This window comes from Cydia amplana, chromosome 17, assembly GCF_948474715.1.
Source record: "Cydia amplana chromosome 17, ilCydAmpl1.1, whole genome shotgun sequence".
NCBI lineage: Eukaryota > Metazoa > Arthropoda > Insecta > Lepidoptera > Tortricidae > Cydia > Cydia amplana.
The window spans coordinates 8,062,319-8,082,237 of NC_086085.1; the positions used below are offsets into that span (position 1 = coordinate 8,062,319).

Consider the following 19,919-nt stretch of genomic DNA (forward strand, 5'->3'; position numbering starts at 1 on the left):
GACCGCTAGGCTCAGCTTTAACAGCTGTTGGGAACCTGAGTGTAGTCTGAAAATTAACTTCTTCCACTTGATTCAGCATTGTGTTCGGGTCGCCTCCTTCCATGTCAGTATCAGGGCACCTAACTCAAACAACCGTAGGTATATCTATGGATAAATCTATTATCTAGTTGTCTATTCCTTTTATCTACAGACTCTGCTGGTATTGGGACAAAGGCCACTTGTGAATGCTGCATTATAACAGTTGTATTTAAATACTCGTAACCCGCAAAACCCTCCCCGTGTTCCCAATAGTGTTGTTTATTTGTTGTTTTCTTGATGTCGTAGGTATGTAAGAATTAGAAGAATACTCGTAGGCGGTAAAATAATTCAAACATTACATATTACATATACATACAGCCCTGCGAACCTGCGAAGCTTATAAAACTGTTTTGTAAATATTTGTTGTAATGTTCCGATTCACAGCAAGCAAGCAAGTAAATAAACATATAAGGGTGTATGTAGAATAAAATTAACGCCGCGAATAAGTAGGTCATGTGACGAGAAGAACTACAATGAAAATTAATTATACATTAGTATATTTACAAAAGTTTTATAAGCTAATACCCACATTATAGGTTCGCAGGGCTGTCGCGTATCAAAGAGATAGTCGCGGCATCCGCAATGGATGAGTCTGCGTGCATTTTCGCTCTCAAAGCGCTGAAATGTGCAGCGCATGTAGGCGGTGTAGGGCGTTACACCCGACAACTCGTTGAATTGAAAATATTTTTCTTCATATTAGCTCCAATGTATTTTCAATAAGGAAGAATGGAGATATATTTTACATCGTACAGATCCGTGAGTCCTTATTCATGATTTTAATCTTAGTATCGAAAATTGTTATCCATTTAAACATTTTACATTAAAGATTTCTTGACAGTGAATTAATTACGAGTAAGTATATCTTAGAAATTAGTGATTACCTCTTAAGTCGTATTCACTGTCTCGGTAAACAATGGTTAAAAACAAAGATTTTGACCGGAATAGTTCTTCGAACAGCGGGATGTCACCTCTTTCCCAATTGTACAATTTTGAGTATTTGAAACTTGTTATCGATGTTGGGATGGCTTAAAACACTGAGTTAATTAGTTAATCGAGAAACTATTTTACGCAACAGTGCTGAGTCAGGCCAGGCTACTTGTCAGCGAATTGGGTCGACCGTCCAAGAGCTGGAGCAAGTAAAAAATGTTTTAAGAAAGAATATTCTACATTTTTAATAAAAAAAGCTATTAGCCGTGCCTATTAGGTAAACAAGTCTCAAACTGATAAACTAAGTTAACACATTTTGTTAAACCAGATTTAACAAATTTGTATAGTCAAATATTGAAACAAACTCTTAATTTTGGACGGTCAATGATGAAACCAATATTGTACATCTGAGCTATGATAATACTATTACTTATTCTGTGTCTGAGCTGAGATATAGGTAAACTCAGTCACTTGCTCAGTACCTGATATAAGTAGGTGGTATTACAATACACTAACTAACGTTCGTAAAATCTGCATGTATAGATATTGTCGTGTGTGATGTGTGTTTTAGCTTAGCTGCGGCTAAATTCTCTTATGGTGGTTAATTAAGTTGGAATTGATAAAAATAAATCCCGGTGTTCGAAAAACTATCTATCACAACTCCTTGCTTCTTTATGTCATATTTTTAGGGTTCCGTAGCCAAATGGCAAAAAACGGAACCCTTATAGATTCGTCATGTCTGTCTGTCTGTCTGTCCGTCTGTCTGTCCGTCCGTATGTCACAGCCACTTTTCTCCGAAACTATAAGAACTATACTGTTGAAACTTGGTAAGTAGATGTATTCTGTGAACCGCATTAAGATTTTCACACAAAAATAGAAAAAAAACAATACATTTTTTGGGTTCCCCATACTTCGAACTGAAACTCAAAAATTTTTTTTTCATCAAACCCATACGTGTGGGGTATCTATGGATAGGTCTTCAAAAATGATATTGAGGTTTCTAATATCATTTTTTTCTAAACTGAATAGTTTGCGCGAGAGACACTTCCAAAGTGGTAAAATGTGTGTCCCCCCCCCCTGTAACTTCTAAAATAAGAGAATGATAAAACTAAAAAAAATATATGATGTACATTACCATGTAAACTTCCACCGAAAATTGGTTTGAACGAGATCTAGTAAGTAGTTTTTTTTTTATACGTCATAAATCGCCTAAATACGGAACCCTACATGGGCGAGTCCGACTCGCACTTGGCCGCTTTTTTTAAGTGTTAAAAAAATTAAACTTTGCTCTAATAAAAACAAGGTTCACATTGAAAAACGGGAAATGTTAGTTAATATGTGGGGAAGGTGAGTAGAGTATCCGCCCTATAAAATAAACGTCACGCAACACAAAGCAAATACGTAATGATCCGTTTAACACCCCACGCAGGACGAGAATGACATCAGCACGCGCTGGATACAAAAAATGGGGCTGACAGGAACACGGATTCAGCTGTCATTTATTTTTTTCTTCCAAAAAAGTTAAATTATAATCAGGAAGCCCCGTGGTCGTCAGTTATTTTATATCTCTCTAAAAGATGAGAATCACCAGAGTTCGGAGGGAAAGGAAGGTTGGATGAAAGTTGTTGAATAATTTTGTAACGCAAGGAAATAAAAGAAGCGTCCACCTCTAGCAATGTAGCGCTCGCGAACCCCTCGCAACTCGGTGGCTCATTGCGCGTGTACATACATACAATACAATGAAGTCAGCCGGTTAAAAAGCATTATGCTTCCTTCTTCGTCAAATAGATAAAAAAATGTAGTACCTCCAGTTAACTTCAGTAGCTAAGACAAAGAAGAAAGCGCTGATAGTTATAGCATTATTCATAAAATTTATTGTCTTCAACTTCATCTGTCATTTTTAGTTACGTATTTGTAAGTAAGGTATAAAACATAAGTTAACTAATTGATAACTGGGTTAGTCTGTAGCGTTCTCCTTCACGGCAACTAAATACAAGACAATAGTCCTGAACACTACAGGCTAAACAGGCTTAGAACCAAGATTGAATCTGTGGCTTCTTCTGTAAAAGAAACTAGGCCACACTTGAGCACGAGAGCTGGGCTTTTAATATTCACTATGATCACAAGCAAATTGCTCCAAGTAAACCAGTATAGGTTATACCTCTGTTACGCACAGTTCTTTAAGAATCTTGGGGCCAAGGTATACTTGGGACGAACTAACAGTGATGAGAAAATGTTTTGTGAATGATAGGACAGCTCTCCGGCCCATTATGCCCGTCCAGCAGTTTAGGGTTAACGAACCCGAGTGTCGCACAGTGGGTGAATTACGTTTTAAGCTTTATTTATGGGAACGCTTTAGGCCAGTGTAAACATTGCTTGATTTTTAATGGGCGTTTTGCTAGTTTACTAGATGATTAATAAAATAGTGATTTATGATTTATGAGTTTAATATGGACTACCCGTTGGCAGAAAACTATAATAAGTACAACTAGTAGGTACATACATTTCTAGTAGAGCCAAGCCAAGCCAGCAAACAAGCCACATCCAAGCGAAGTTACAGCCACGAAAGCCAACGTTTGCGTTTCATTCAACATACTTACTGCCGGAAACTGACCCTTGATAAATATTACCTACTTAATTAGTAATTATAGCTTTCCCACCCTAAAAATTGGCGAAGGTAGCGCAAATATCAAAGATTATTGCATGAATTATACATGAGTCTAATTTGTACGTATCACCTCGTACTTGTGCTACTTGTCTACTCAATGGGCACAATTAACCCCTGTGTTTAATATGCAATGAATGAATACATTAACATCCATAAACTGATCTTAAGGCACCTAATTCCCACCCACGTCATTAGTACCAGATACCTAGATTCGTACAAAAGAAAAACGTCACAAGTTTATATTGAGATCCGCGGCGCATAATGTATTTAGGCAAAATGTTTACTAATAACTCGAGCTTCTTTTTTCTCGGTTATCCTTGTGTAGAATTTTAAAGTTGGACAGAGAAGCAGCATGCGTCAGGTGTAGCATAATTAAGGCTGATGTATTCCTTTGGCACCGTTCGACACGTATGTGTTTCCTTTACTGGCGGGCAACCGGAATGACAAACAGCTATTGTCTATTGTCAGTGGAATATGGGATGCTTTTGAACCCTTAAACGCGTATCTTGAGAAAGATGGACTGTATGCAACATACACAAGGTACAGTTTGTTATATTTGATTTAAAAAAATATTGTAATGGTAACAATTACTGATTGAACTACTGATTGTAGCCCACGTAATACCGCACGTACATTGATAAATAGTTCTTACTTACTTTCTTTGGTTTCACATGTAGATATAGGTGATGCCGATGGTAAAACATAGATGAATTACCTATTCGAATAATAAATTATTTGAGTAACCGAAACATATATACCTAGCTTTATATCATTAACCGCTTTAAATCCTAAAGCCTGTATGTTTAACACTCATAAAGAATATACTAAGAAGGAACACTCTTTTTGGTACCCGTATCTTTATATACACTTTAAATTCTACATATGTAGCAATAACACAAACAAAAATGTATAAAATAGCCAACCATAAACAACCGTTTTGAAGGCCCGGCTGCAGGATTGTTATCAATAAAGGCGGATAGAATAGACATGTAACGTCACTCAGTGTTATGGTGAAACCCTTGTCAAACGCTCACCTGTTTGGAGAAACTGCTCCGGCAAGTTACGGCTGATTCATCGTTCACAAATCTGAAAAAAATATATAATATCTGTTAGTGCCATACCTAAATATAACAAGAAGAGCTAACAATACCTATATCACAACATTGGATTGTGGTATAAGTAAATGAATTCCGCAAATCACAATAATTCTTCATCGGTATTATAGCTCGTAGGTACAGGCAGTAGCAGTAACCAAGCTAATAAAATGATCCAGAATAGTAAATGAGACTACTACTTTGACGTAATTTAGGCATGTATTTTATTTTCATTTGGTTATTTGGAGTTGCTTGCTTACTGCTATATTCTCTTACACAGCATTAGTATTATTTGGCAAAAATACAATGCATAAGCCACAGTGACATCAAGTTTTGACATAGTCTGTCTTTTACGATTGGTCCCAATCCCAATAGCATTACATTTTAAGCCATGTCCCAGCGCCTGATTTTCAGGGCGAGTATTGATGGTGCAAATTGCAATTTCGATTTTCCCCTCCCGTCATATCTAGGTCAGCGGTAGGAAATATTTGCGAAATGCAATGTGTTAATACCTACCGTTTATACCGTAATATTGGATTTCCCATTTCCGAGATGATTCGGAAGTTTGGATGTTATACGAGCTGAGGCATAATATTTGGGTTTCAAGCAAATTTTAGATAACATTTTAGCCGTACGTAGTTTAAAGAACGAACAAAAAAACTATTATTCTAAAATAAGAGAAAATGTTATTTTATAAAATGTTCTCAAGATTTTGTGATTAATATAATATCACATTAATTCAATGCTGCTTTATAAATTGCTGATCTTCACAAAAGTCCCTCGGCTCACAACCTAAAATAAACCAATTAATATATTGAATTACTAGCGACTTTTGAGACTGACTTTGCAAGTGTGTATCTGATGATAAAATGGTTCAATAGAAAATTTTGTAATCTGTGGGCTTAGCACGGTAGCAGTTATCACGCAATATGGTATAAAATATGTGAATAAAACGTTAGTTACCGACGATTTTATCATGCATACTATGGTAGCAGACGATATATGGAGTTATCCACATTTGACAGCGGTAGATGACAGAAGACAATTTGCATAACATGGGGGTTGGATAATTTGACATATTATCCCATTTTGACAGTTCAACTTAGTTCTTACACATAAGCTTCCCAAATCTGCTATTTTCTCAGACTGCCTCAGTGCGCTCCAATCCATTTCGCTTCGCCCTTTTAAAAAATTTGCATGCAACTACCTTATTTGCCAACTAAAAAATTTTACGTATAAATGCCATTCAGCGGGATTGGAAGTAGTTTTTGTTTGGATCCCTAGCCACTCGGGAATAGTAGGTAATGAGAGGGCGGACAAAGCAGCCAAAGAGGCTGTCCTTGATGGCGATGACTCCTTCTTCAAAATATACCCACCGGATGTTCTGAGTATCCCTTTTAACTACACGAGGAAAAAGTGGTCCCTCCGCTGGTCCCGGGCTAAGAAATGCTTCTTTTCAGAAATTCAACCATCTATCCCATCCCGTCCATGGTTCTTCAAAAATAGATCTCTTTCCAAAAGACACACTAGTATTATCATTAGACTCAGGTTAGGTCGCGTCTGTTCGTCCGAGCAGTTATATGAATTTAAAAAGAAAGATTCTCCCATGTGCGATTGTGGTAACGAGGTTGGTAATATCGACCATATTTTCTTTAATTGTCCGCTTAACAACAAACCCCCCGATCTATATTCTAATCTACCGAAACTTAATGTGCCGTTGCCTACTAACATGGCTTCCCTTCTATATCTAACTAATAATAAAAAACTTATGTGCGTCGTAAGCAAATTCATGGCTAAAAACAACATAAATCTATAAATGTCCAAGTTAGAGATATATATGTACATATGAAACATATCTATTTATTTCAACGTTCCGACAAATTGGTTCTAATTTGGTGGTGGTAAATGTTAAATTGTGTATGTCGTATTTTGTTCCAGGTATTACCCACTTTCATGTTATCTTTCGGTACTCTTGTAACCTACCCTCTTGTCAGCCGTGCGAAGCTCGTTACTCGATTTTGGCAGAATTGTGCTTAACTGCGCGGTAGCCATAGACAAAAGAGTGAAGTGAAGTGAAGTGAAGTGAATTTTATCTAAGTGCTTCTTAGGTGACGATAAGCCTTGTCGTGAAAGCAAAACTAGTGAATAAACCTATTACAAATACAAATTACAGGTAAATATCCGTTTTTCTATGATTATATTGAGAGTTATTAGTTACAATGTTCCGCTTTATATAATATAGTCAATATTTTATTTGCAGGGAAGTCAAATTTTATTATTCCTACTCGCGGCTGCTGTTGAAGAAACAAAGCGTCGAAAAATCTCGTGCATAGCTTTAAGAAACGCTTGCAACCCGTTTGATATGCCAGACGAAGAGTTTCGGCATATTTACAGAGTGTAAGGAGTGTGCAGTGCATTTATGTGCCGAACTTAACGCAGAGTCTCAAAACGGTGATGGATTACCAAAACATCTTAAAGGTAAAGCTTAATAAAATTGTAGTGTTTCTTTAAAGTTAATATGTATTCCATGTAAGACAGGCGTCTCAATGACAATGCTACTAAACTCTTAAATACTATCTCATATTATAATTGTAAAAATTAGTATGTTAAGATATTCTGTTGCACAATCTTATACTTATGCTACTAACTTACTAACAGAGGTTACTTATTTAAGCCACTTTTTACCTCAACATTCATATCCTAACCTAAAGGGGAAAGTCTACTTACCTAGGTACTTGAAAATATTACATCTATGTTCTTATTTGTTTTAGGTTTTAACAGTATTAGCTGTAATACTGGTAGCTGATGGCAACTACCAACGCGGGACTAGTCAAGATGATGGCTTGTCCATAGGCCAGACTACTGTAAGTCAATACCTTTCTCGAGCAACTTGCACACAGAAGGTACTTAAGTTCTTTTGAGCACTGAATTAAGTACTTACTAGACATAAAAAACTGTGACGTTCCACTAGGCGTGTCTTAGTAACTTTTTTGAATAAGTATGAGTGTGGCTGTATTGTGCAATGAGATAGGTAACTATTGTTTGATAGTTATGTTAAGTAGTTACTGGGTCTAGGATACATACTGTTATTCTTCATATTCAATTATTCATTATGTGAAAAAAACTGACAATCACAATATAAATTCCTGAAAATCTACCATGTGTAATTTTAAGTGAAATTGTATATTGTGAGATAAATAAATCATATCATATCATAATCTGGGAATGCATTTAAGGTTTAACTAAGGCATCCAGTTCTAGTTCTAATGTGCTGCATTGTTGACAAACATACTTAGTCATATTTTTATTCAAAAAAAAAAATACAGGCCTATTGCTTGATGACTAGCGGAATGCGCAGCAAGCAGCAACCTCGAGTCTAGGACAAATCTTAACTTTCATATTTTTGGTGTGCATCAGTAAGCGTTCATATTGCTCTTCACGAGACTCCAATGGATAATACATATATATAAAAACTAGCGGATAATATATATAAAAACCAATGGATATTATTCCCCGAAATGGTCGTTCCCGTCGATTAGTTACTAGTAGCTATATTTTGGGTGCAAATAGCCTGCACTCATGTGAAAATATTTCATTCATAGCTGCCACATGAACCTGCTGTTACTTATTTCCTTATTTTTCTTCCAGAAAACTTCTCGTGGATACAGGGGGAAATTAAGGAAGGCGCTCCCCGAGGACTTCCTAAGCATCATGCACAAAACCGGCTGTTGTTAAGAGCCCATCAACCTGCACACTAGCGCCACTGCTAAGTAATCGTGATTATTTCAATTTAACGAAATATATTTAAAAAAGGGGGCCGCTACGCATTGTATCTTGTATTAAAGTACCTTTTGCATACTCGTACATCAAACTAGTTTCTATGTTGCTGGATTCGTCAATCTATGCGTCCAAGTTAAAACGGCCGTTTTTGTTTTGAGTTTATAGATTGACGAATTCAGCAACATAGAAACTAGTTTGATATATTCACAAGGTACTTTAATACAAGATACAGTACGTAGCGGCCCCCTTTTTTTAAATATCTTTCGTTAAATTGAAATAATCATGATTATTTAGCAGTGGCGCTAGTGTGCACGTTGATGGGCTCTTGAGAATGTGCGCGTGCGAGCCAGCTTAATAAATACTTATTTCGCCTATAACCAACTATGTTTTACTATCACACAAATACCTACCTAATCTATTTACCTATTTTTCTATGGTCAATCTTCATACAAAACAGCATTCCCCGCATGTAGGTGTCGCTTATTCTTATTTTTCATTTTAGCGTACAAAATCTGTCACTGTTACTACTTATAGCTTCTAAACGTATTTAATCCGACTTTCATATATATACACTATAGTATAATTAAAGCATTTTAAGCACGTTCTTATTTAAAGACGCATCTAGTTAGTCTGTGGCGGTCAAAAGGTTAAATAAGAATATTCCTAAATGCTCTATTATGCTATAAGTCTACCTACTTTAGTAACTATAACTACGGTCAGACAGAGTTTAATACTCTAATAATTAATGTTAAATTTTAAAAAACTATGTTAAATTCAATAACAACAATGTCAATATTCTCGCGGCGTTGGCACTGTTGTCAGTCTTCTATGTTTACTAGGTAAGTTAAGAGCCCGTCAACGTGCACACTAGCGCCACTGCTAAATAATCGTGATAATTTAAATTTAACGAAAGATTTTTTTAAAGGGGGCCGCTACGTATTGTATCTACATAGTATTAAAGTAACTTTTGAATACATCAAACTAGTTTTATGTTGCTGGATTCGCCGATCTATGAACTTAAAACAAAAACGGCCGTTTTAACTTTGGACGCATAGATTGAAGAATCCAGCAACTAGTTTGATGTATTCAAGAGGTACTTAAATGTGACGGAATCTATGAAAAGGGACCTTATTGTCGATGGCGCTTACGTCATTATTAAAGATGCTCCGATATAAATATAATGCCGCGCGATGTAAGCGCCATCGACAATAAGGTCCCTTTTCATAGATAATGCCCCAAATACAAAATACAGTACGTAGCGGCCCCCTTTTTTAAATACCTGACGTTAAATTTAAATAATCACGATTATTTAGCAGTGGCGCTAGTGTGCACGTTGATGGGCTCTTAACAATATCGGCTCTGTGCTGCTGGAGAGAATATTATAAATGGGTAAATAACACAACTATTGCCAAAAAGATAAACCAAGTTTATTTTCACATTAAATTATGGTATACAAACAAATCATTAATTGTCGTCCCCGGTGCGAAAGTGCCCATGATGCTAGCAACTTTTCAACGCTGGATTACTATGGGCAGCTTTTGCACCAGGAACGGCTCGGAGCGAGGGCTGTAATGTATAGGTATACATAGTAATGACCTGAAAAGGGAAAAAGTGTTTTGGTCTCAGACACACTCAGAGTACTCAGACAACGATATAACCGGAGAGTTAGCCACGGAAATAGGTACTTATGCAATTTATAGAGCAACGTAATCCCTCTAGTTAGTGTGCCATACTATCATTATTAATTAATCCGGTCGCCTGGCAGCAGTTCAGCGGTGGGTGTGAGAGTGGTTGGGCAACAACGGAGTTGTAAAATCAATTGAAGGTGTGCAATTTATAGAGCTCTGTGTTTGGTGTGATATTATAGCTAATTATGTATTTAATTCAAATATAACAATGCCAGGCGTTTTTGCTTTACGTATATAATCCACTCGTACTTTTCGCAATCGTACTTTTTGTACTCTGTCACAGAATAAATAATAGTACTACTCTGTTCGATTACGCCTAGGTATGTGTTAAGAAAAAGTAGAAGACATATACAACTATGCGTGAAGCAATTGTGAGTCAGGTGCAATTTGCTCATGGTCTTCCTGCAGGCGCTCAAGTGGTTTGTGTACTTTCATCACCTGACACTACTATTCCCCCAAATAAAACGCCTGGCATTGTTATATTTGAATTAAATATATAATTAGCTATGATATCATTTTACAACCCCTTTGTTGCCCATCCACTCACACACCCACCGCTGAACTGCTGCCATGCTGGATTAATTAATAATGATAGTATGGCCCACTAACTAGAGGGATTTCGTTGCTCTATAAATTGCATAAGTACCTATTTCCGTGGCTAGCTCTTAGACTAATATATATAATATACAAATACTTAAATACATAGAAAACATCCATGACTCGGGAACAAATATCTGTGCTCATCACACAAATTAATGCCCTTACCGGGATTCGAACCAGGACCGCGGCTTCACAGGCAGGGTGACTACCCATTAGACCAGACCGGTCGTCAAAACATATATATGTACTTACATAAGAGAATTTGGGACGTTAGCCGCGTACCCTGCCTCGTTTCCAGCCTTGGCCACCGGTGGACTTGATCACTTTATCTTTAGTGTATGACATCTATTTCAATTTATAAGAACTGAAACAAACTACTAATGATGTCGCGGGGTAAACTATAAAAATACTAACGCGTTGGCCACATTGCGCGACTGGCTCCGGCTAAGGCAGGGAAGGCTAGATGGGAACGAAAGGTCCGATCGCTGTGTCTCGCTACAACCTATGGTTGTCGCCTTAGCCGAAGCCAGTCGAGCAATGTCATGGCCAAGCCGTAAGGCTAAAGGCTTCGTCACACAGGCGCGTTTTCCGGGCGGGGCGTTAGCGGGGCGCGCCGCTTTTACATATAAAACGCTCACGCCCCGCCCGGGAAACGCGCCTGTGTGACGGAAACTTAAGCGTATGCTGAGACGCAGGCGACGTAGGTCACGCAGCGCAGCACAGAGCGATTTTTGTAAAGTATAGAACGTCCTTTAGGTACGCACACTCCAGAGTAAGGACGTTCCATACTTTACAAAATCTGCTCTGTGCTGCGCTGCATGAACTGCGTCGCCTGCGTCTCATAATACGCTTAGCCTAGTGGCATTATTCATAAAAGTGTTACTGCCCTGAATTAGCTATGAATCGTTTGTCTTTATCTGTCATTTTGACTTAGATAAAGATAAGATAAAAGATAGTTTATTCAAGTAGGCATAATTACAATGCGCTTATGAACGTCAAATAAAGCTAGGTAGACCGGCTCCCTTATGTATTTGAAAGAAAGGGATAAAAAATTATTTAACTAAATCAGGTCCGTAAAGTTTTATGAATAAGGTGGTAAGTACATATCTTGTCAAATAAAAATGATATTTTTGATAAAAGTTTTTATTGCCGACTATAAAGGCCCCTGTACACAATGGGCCATCGCCGGCCAAACCAAGGGACGCAGCCATGCGGTAGAATGAGATAGCAATATCACTTGCTCCCTCTAACGCATAAATGCGTCCCCCAGAATGGCGCATTGTGTACTGGGGCCTTAACAGGCAATTAATACCTACTCATAAAAACAATTTCTAATAAACCCAAACACAAATTAGGTTGCTTTATATATATCAAAGAGTTTCTTTGACCACATCCTGCGTCCATCATCAGATATTCGGTGGTACCATAATATTGCGTTATCAGTTATCACCCAACTTAAATAATGTATATTAAGTTTTAGCTCAATCGAATAAAGAGACGTGGGGTCTAATTTATCTTGTAATATGTACTTGATACATTGCAACTTAAAGGTTTGTTAGAAAAAACCTTTTAAATACCACTGTAATAGTTTCACCTACATATGCTTAACAAATAAACACTTTTACTATTGACTTCGAAATGCATGGACGTGCCTGCTGAGAAGTGTGTTCCAGGCAGAAAGTCAGAACTTTTTTTTGCCGCACTCTCTCGTTCTATAGCTAAATATTATGACTATCCCTTTTCTAAATAAGTCATTAAATAATTGAGGCTGCAGATTTTAGTTAATTTCTATCGTGTCCTCGATAACTTGAGTGTCCTCCAATATGTTATGACTGAAACAGAAACAAATAGATTAGATGAGGTCATGATTCTATAGTGGCGCAGGCTAGTACAGAGGTTCATTTGCAAATTATAAGAAATTAAAGTCATTTTTAGAAAGCTGTCGTTTTTAAGTCAGGGGGATTTTATAGTTTCATTGGTCCGATTTCGTTTCGACTGAAAATAAATTAAATTTTGTTCCAGTAACTATTAATCCGTTATTTAAAGCATTTTTGTTATTATTATTTTATTAAAGAGTACCTATTATGTATTAAAGTGTAGTCTATGCCACCTGCGGCATAAAAACATACCAATGAACATCTTATTCAACAATATTTGTCTCAGTAGTTAAGCTTTTATGCTAGGGTAATACACGACACAAACATACCCACACACATACATACATACCTACATACATAGGCTGCTAAAATCATAATTCTTCCCATTGTCACGTATACAATCAAACCACTTAGGGTATTGCAAATGAAAACATTTAAAATAAGAGTACCTACTTAAATCTTTCAATTAAACTGCTGGCAATACACACTAGTCTATGCCTGCGCAGTTTAGCATGTACACTGTACAGTTCAACTGCACAGGTAAAGCCGGTTTGGAAACTGCAGTCGAATGCCTTTTTACCTGTGCAGTTAGACTGTACATAAAAATTAAATATTAATAATATTTTATCCTTATGTCTTAGATTCATGGCACAAAGTGTGGTGGTGTTTTTCTTTTGTCAATACACTTGAATTCTTACATACAAAACCAGCTTCTACAATATTCAGACAGGGTAAAAAAAAACAATTTTGAAAGTGAGGTCTACGGGTTCCAAAGTTTTTAATTGTTGTTACAATCATTATGACCTTTTTCTGCAGTGTGAAAAAAATGTCAATTGGTAGTTTAGTAGTGTATCTTTCAATGTTGTTAACTCTAGTTTACCAAAAACAAGTATAACAAACTAGAACTTTCTAGTTAGGTAATTAATCTACAGTTGGATCAACTTTTACAACATCCATTGTTGCCATGACAACTTCATGCAATTATAGTAGTCATAGAACAGTTTTTAACAAACTTTTGTCACTTAGTAAAACATAGTCATAGTAGAAGATCAGTGTCAATAGTTTTAAATGGCACAATAAACTCTTCATGATTTTAGTTTAAGAAAGGTGTACTTACATCTCCAATCCTTGATTCTTCTGGATCCATTTTAGACAAGCCAGTTCTCCCGGTAATTGGTTGAGTTACCGCTCACTGCTAGCGGAGCCTGGGTTGCTGCCACATTGATTTTTCTAACTTTGCAGCTCAATTAACGACAAGTCTGACAATAAAAATAGAATTTATAGATAATTGACACATTTAACAGCTAAATTGTATTCAGTGATGACTTGATGACCCTACCTGCAACGGTAGTTAGAAACTGGATTTGGGCTAATATCAACAAGATAAACAACAAACATTAACACATTAACTGCCAGCGACTCACTAGGGGAGTTCACTGTTCGTAGGCGCTTTTTGCTACATACGGTTTTTCCCGTGTTATCGGCTACACTCGTAGCGCGTAGCTCGCGCTGGCACTGAATGTTTTAAGTAATGCTAAGTTATGGATGTTTCTTGTGTCCATACTACAAACTTTGCTTAGTTTGAGATGAGGTTGATCTGTATTAATTATTAGCATAGTACTTACCGACTTCCATGCCTGCTGCCACTGATCTGTACGGATCGTGCTCTCATAGAACTTGTATGCAGCACTGCACTTATCTCTGGCTTCCGAGAGGCTCATGGTCCTCCCTGTACTCCCTGTAGGCGAACAGGGGATGCTGAGTTATATATTTTGCTAGCATTTTCTTCTGCGTTAATGCATCGACTGAAAAACATATTCATGACAAAATCAGTTATGATCAAACGAATTATAACTTTTTCTGTAAATAAATTATTGGTTTTTAGAGAAACTTACATTATGCGTGGCATTTTCTTTAGATTTCACAGCAAATCAGTATTTTTCTTCAACTTGGTTTGTATTCTGATATTTTCACTGATCACGCGCGTACGCGATGCTTGTCAATGTCAAATTATTGTCAATTGACTCAATTGTCAAACACGATTATCCGTGCATGTTATAATGTAGGTCAATTTGTATAAAGCTGTCACTCATTTAAACACTTTTCAATTTGGAAGTGTAGTAATAAAATTGACTATTCATGTTCAAACTATGTCCGACACACGTCCGACATATGAATAAGGGCAGCCATTGAATAGATTTTTCATAAGCTCTACGCATAGACAGTCGTGGTCACTATCGTATGATAGTCGATAACTTTATTCAATATCGACGTGGTAGGCTTATCGTAGCTCGGGGCCATGCTCAGCGATATGACAAATTTACCAATAACGTTAGAAGACAACGTATCATACCACGTGCAATATGATACGCCCGTGCTAAGCCCGCTGATGATGATAGATAAAGGCGTGTGCGCGCCGGCATACAATGATACTACATGTAACAATTGGACAGGTAACAATTCAAATTAAAACCGATTATCCCTTTGTAACACACAGGAAATGTACGAGTACCTATTTACGTCGTGTACACTACGTACCTAACAGAAAGGTTAAAATTAGCTGTTGGTACATAGGGAAGTATTTATCCTATTCTCCATAAACATGGTACAATATAAAGTTATAAACTTATTAACCGCCTTCAAAAAAAAAGGAGGTTCTCAGTTTGACCCGTATGTATGTATGTATGTATGTATGTATGTATGTATGTATATTTGTTCGCGATTATCTCGCGTTTGGCTGAACCGATTTTGATGCGGTTTTCAGAAAAGTGTTTCTTACATTCTGGAGAAGGTTTTAGTATACATAGATCTGAGCTGATGCTGAACCCTGGCTGTACCTAGTGGAACTCAGGTTTGGTGCAACATAGGCTCACGCTGTTTTGGTCATCCGACACGCCTTGATGAGCACTTGGGAGAGCAGAACCCAAGATAGGGCTGATGCTGAACCCTGGATGTACCTAGTGGAACTCGGGATGTACCTAGTGGAACTCAGGTTTGGTGCAACATAGGCCCACGCTGTTTTGGTCATCCGTCTCATCTTGATGAGCACTTGGGAGAGCAGTATCCAAGATAGAGCTGATGCTGAACCCTGGCTGTACCTAGTGGAACTCAGGTTTGGTGCAACATAGACCAACGCTATTTTGGCTATCCGTCACATCTTGATGAGCACTTGGGAGAGCAGTACCCAAGATAGAGCTGATGCACCAAACCACCCTGGCTGGCAGGGTTCACCCTGGCTGTACCTAGTGGAACTCAAGTTTGGTGCAACATGGGCCCACGCTATTTTGGTCATCCGTCACATCTTGATGAGCACTTGGGAGAGCAGTACCCTAGATAGAACTGATGCTGAACCCTGGCTGTACCTAGTGGAACTCAGGTTTGGTGCAACATAGGCCCACGCTATTTTGGTAATCTGTCACATCTTGATGAGCACTTGGGAGAGCAGTACCCAAGATAGAGCTGATGCTAAACCCTTGCTGTAACACGGTTTGGTGCAACATAGGCACACTTTGTTTTGGTTAACCGACTTGTCGTCGTTTGCCTATGTTGCAGAGGTCCACTAGGTGGGTCGATGAACTTTTTTCTAACTGCCTTTAAAAAAAGGACGTTCTCAGTTTGACCCGTATGTATGTACGTATGTATGTGTGTATGTTTGTTCGTGATTATCTCGCGTTTGGCTGAACCGATTTTGATGCGGTTTTCAGAAAAGTGTTTGTTACATTCTGGAGAAGGTTTTAGTGTACAGTACATGGATGGTTTGAAAAACCAATTGGACCCGGTAGGTGGCCATGCTATCGGTATTCGGTATACCTACCAACAAATTTATGTTGCTAAAACCGATTTAGATAAAATAGTGGGAGTGGGAGTTGGACTCGGACTGGGACTGGGAATGGGAGTGGGAGTGGGAGCAATATACATACAAATCGTTTAGCACCAAAACGTCATATTATGTTGTGTCGCGATTATCATCGAGTTAGGCCATCACCAACATTAGTAGACTAAATAGAGAGCCTAACAAACTAGTATTTTAGCCCAAAACCTAAAATAAATGAAGTACCTACCTATCACTAAAAAGTAAAAAATAAAATAAAATAATTAAAAAATTAAAAATAAACAAAAATGAAACCTAAATAAAATAACTTAATATAATATCTTTTTTTAAAAAAAGGGAACCGCCTTCAAAAAACCAACCCACTGAAAAGTACAAAATAATTTTTATATGGCACCCCTTTACGTGTCCAGTCCCTATCCCACGGCGTAAAGCAAATTTTTGCCAAAAAGTAATTAATACCTAATAATAAGAAAATTAATAATCACCCGGGTAATTAGTTTTTGAAGGCGGTGCCAAACCAACAAAAACAGTCTTTACTACCAATCAGAAAAACAATACGAGTACGCAGTACTTAACCTACAAGAACTAAATTAATGAGTAAACTAAGTATGTATTTATAATGCAAGTAAGTGCAGCGTTCTTCGTTGTATAAAATATCGGTTCTCAAAAATTTTGGTTTGGCACCGACTTCAAAAACTAAGTAATTACCCGGATGATTATTAATTTTCTTATTATTAGGTATTAATTACTTTTTGGCAAAAATTTGCTTTACGCCGTGGGATAGGGACTGGACACGTAAAGGGGTGCCATATAAAAATTATTTTGTACTTTTCAGTGGGTTGGTTTTTTGAAGGCGGTTCCCTTTTTTTAAAAAAAGATATTATATTAAGTTATTTTATTTAGGTTTCATTTTTGTTTATTTTTAATTTTTTAATTATTTTACCTGGAAACATAGTTATACTAGTTTTTAACCGCCTTCAAAAAAAAGGAGGTTCTCAGTTTGACCCGTATGTATGTATATTTGTTCGCGATTATCTCGCGTTTGGCTGAACCGATTTTGATGCGGTTTTCAGAAAAGTGTTTGTTACATTCTGGAGAAGGTTTTAGTATACATAGATCTGAGCTGATGCTGAACCCTGGCTGTACCTAGTGGAACTCAGGTTTGGTGCAACATAGGTAGACGCTGTTTTGGTCATCCGACACGCCTTGATGAGCACTTGGGAGATCAGTACCCAAGATAGAGCTGATGCTGAACCCTGGATGTACCTAGTGGAACTCAGGATGTGCCTAGTGGAACTCAGGTTTGGTGCAACATAGGCCCACGCTATTTTGGTCATCCGTCACATCTTGATCAGCACTAGGGAGAGCAGTACCCAAGATAGAGCTGATGCTGAACCCTGGCTATACCTAGTGGAACTCAGGTTTGGTGCAACATAGGCCCACGCTATTTTGGTCATCCGTCACATCTTGATCAGCACTAGGGAGAGCAGTACCGAAGATAGAGCTGATGCTGAACCCTGGCTATACCTAGTGGAACTCAGGTTTGGTGCAACATAGGCCCACGCTATTTTGGTCATCCGTCACATCTTGATGAGCACTTGGGAGAGCAGTACCCAAGATAGAGCTGATGCTGAACCCTGGCTGTACCTAGTGGAACTCAGATTTGGTGCAACATAGGCTCACGCTATTTTGGTCATCCGTCACATTTTGATAAGCACTTGGGAGAGCAGTACCCAAGATAGAGCTGATGCTGAACCCTGGCTGTACCTAGTGGAACTCAGGTTTGGTGCAACATAGGCCCACGCTATTTTGGTCATCCGTCACATCTTAATGAGCACCTGGGAGAGCAGTACCCAAGATAGAGCTGATGCTGAACCCTGGCTCACCTAATGGAACTCAGGGTTGGTGCAACACAGGCCCACGCTATTTAGGTCATCCGTCACATCTAGAAAACCAAACCAAATTAACTTAATACTAAATTACACTAAAACTAAATGGAGAGCCTAACAAACTAGTATATTTTAGACCAAAACCTAAAATAAATGAAGTACCAACCTATCACTAAAAAGTAAAAAATAAAATAAAATAAATAAAAAAAGAATTAAAAAATTAAAAATAAACAAAAATAAAACCAAAATAAAATAACTTAATATAATATCTTTTTTTTTTAAATGGGAACCGCCTTCAAAAAACCAACCCACTGAAAAGCACAAAATAATTTTTATGGCACCCCTATACGTCTCCAGTCCCTATCCCGTCGTAAAGCAAATTTCTGCCAAAAAGTAATACCTAATAATAAGAAAATTAATAATCATCCGGATAATTACTTAGTTTTTGAAGGCGGTGCCAAACCAACAAAAACATTCTTTACTACCAATCACCAAAAAAATACGAGTAAGTAGTACCTACAAGAACTAAATTAATGAGTAAACTAAGTATGCTTTATAATGCAAGTAAGTGCAGTTCTTCGTTGTCTAAAATATCGGTTCTCATAAATTTTGGTTTGGCACCGACTGTTGAGCGCGTTAGTGTTTTTGTTATATTAGTGCGATCATAAATCACGAAATTGCGATTAAAAATACATTACACAGTTATTAAACAAACGTATGATAGTTTGGATACCGTCAGTCTCCTAGCTGGTGCGTGCACCGGAAAATGACGGGTACCGTTCGAATTTATATCGACACATTATACCATCGTAACTTTTTCACGAAATAAACACGAGCAGAAAGCGCACTGCATACAGCACTAGGGATTGCTCCCGGTACTGAGTTTGTATGGCGAGAACCGGGAATTCCCGGTTCTCGCCATACAAACTCAGTACCGGGAGCAATCCCTATTAGTGGAGTCAATATAAAGTTAAAGTTACATTAATTGCACAGTCAAATGTTTCTACACGGGTGAATTATATATCATATTGAATACCCGGCTGCGAATTAACAACTTGATATCTGTTCCCGTTTTTGAGAAATAACATTTTTTTTATTTTATATTTTATACTACCTAAACAGTAATTTCACACTAGAGATTTTTTGAAGAATGGGCTATGAAGCTTACACGACTACACGGTCAGAATTTCTCCCGACAATAATATTAATTATAGATTTAATGAAAAAAACAATAACTTTGTAAGTTTTTCATGACCGAGAATATCCCACACTGAGAGAAAAGTTTACTATTGTGGTTAATAGTATTTGTTTCGATCATGTTTAATTTATCTGCCTGAGGAACTGCTATATTCGCAGAATAGCAGCATGATATTGGAAACAAACAGCAAATAATGTTCTACACAATTAATGGACACTTCTAGTTTTTTGACAGTAACTGTACAAGTTATTGAAGAATAACATACTTATTTTTCTCGCAATTATTAAA

At 37.5% G+C, this 19,919-nt stretch overlaps 1 protein-coding gene across 1 annotated transcript in view; it reads right to left on the reverse strand.

Moving 5' to 3' along the window:
• LOC134655784 (myosin-I heavy chain) overlaps positions 1-19,919 on the reverse strand; it is a 104,680-nt gene that overhangs the window by 58,086 nt on the left and 26,675 nt on the right. The window contains exon 2 of the mRNA XM_063511244.1: positions 4,708-4,759. The gene's annotated coding sequence lies outside the window, so the exon portion shown is untranslated. The remainder of the gene's footprint in view (positions 1-4,707; positions 4,760-19,919) is intronic.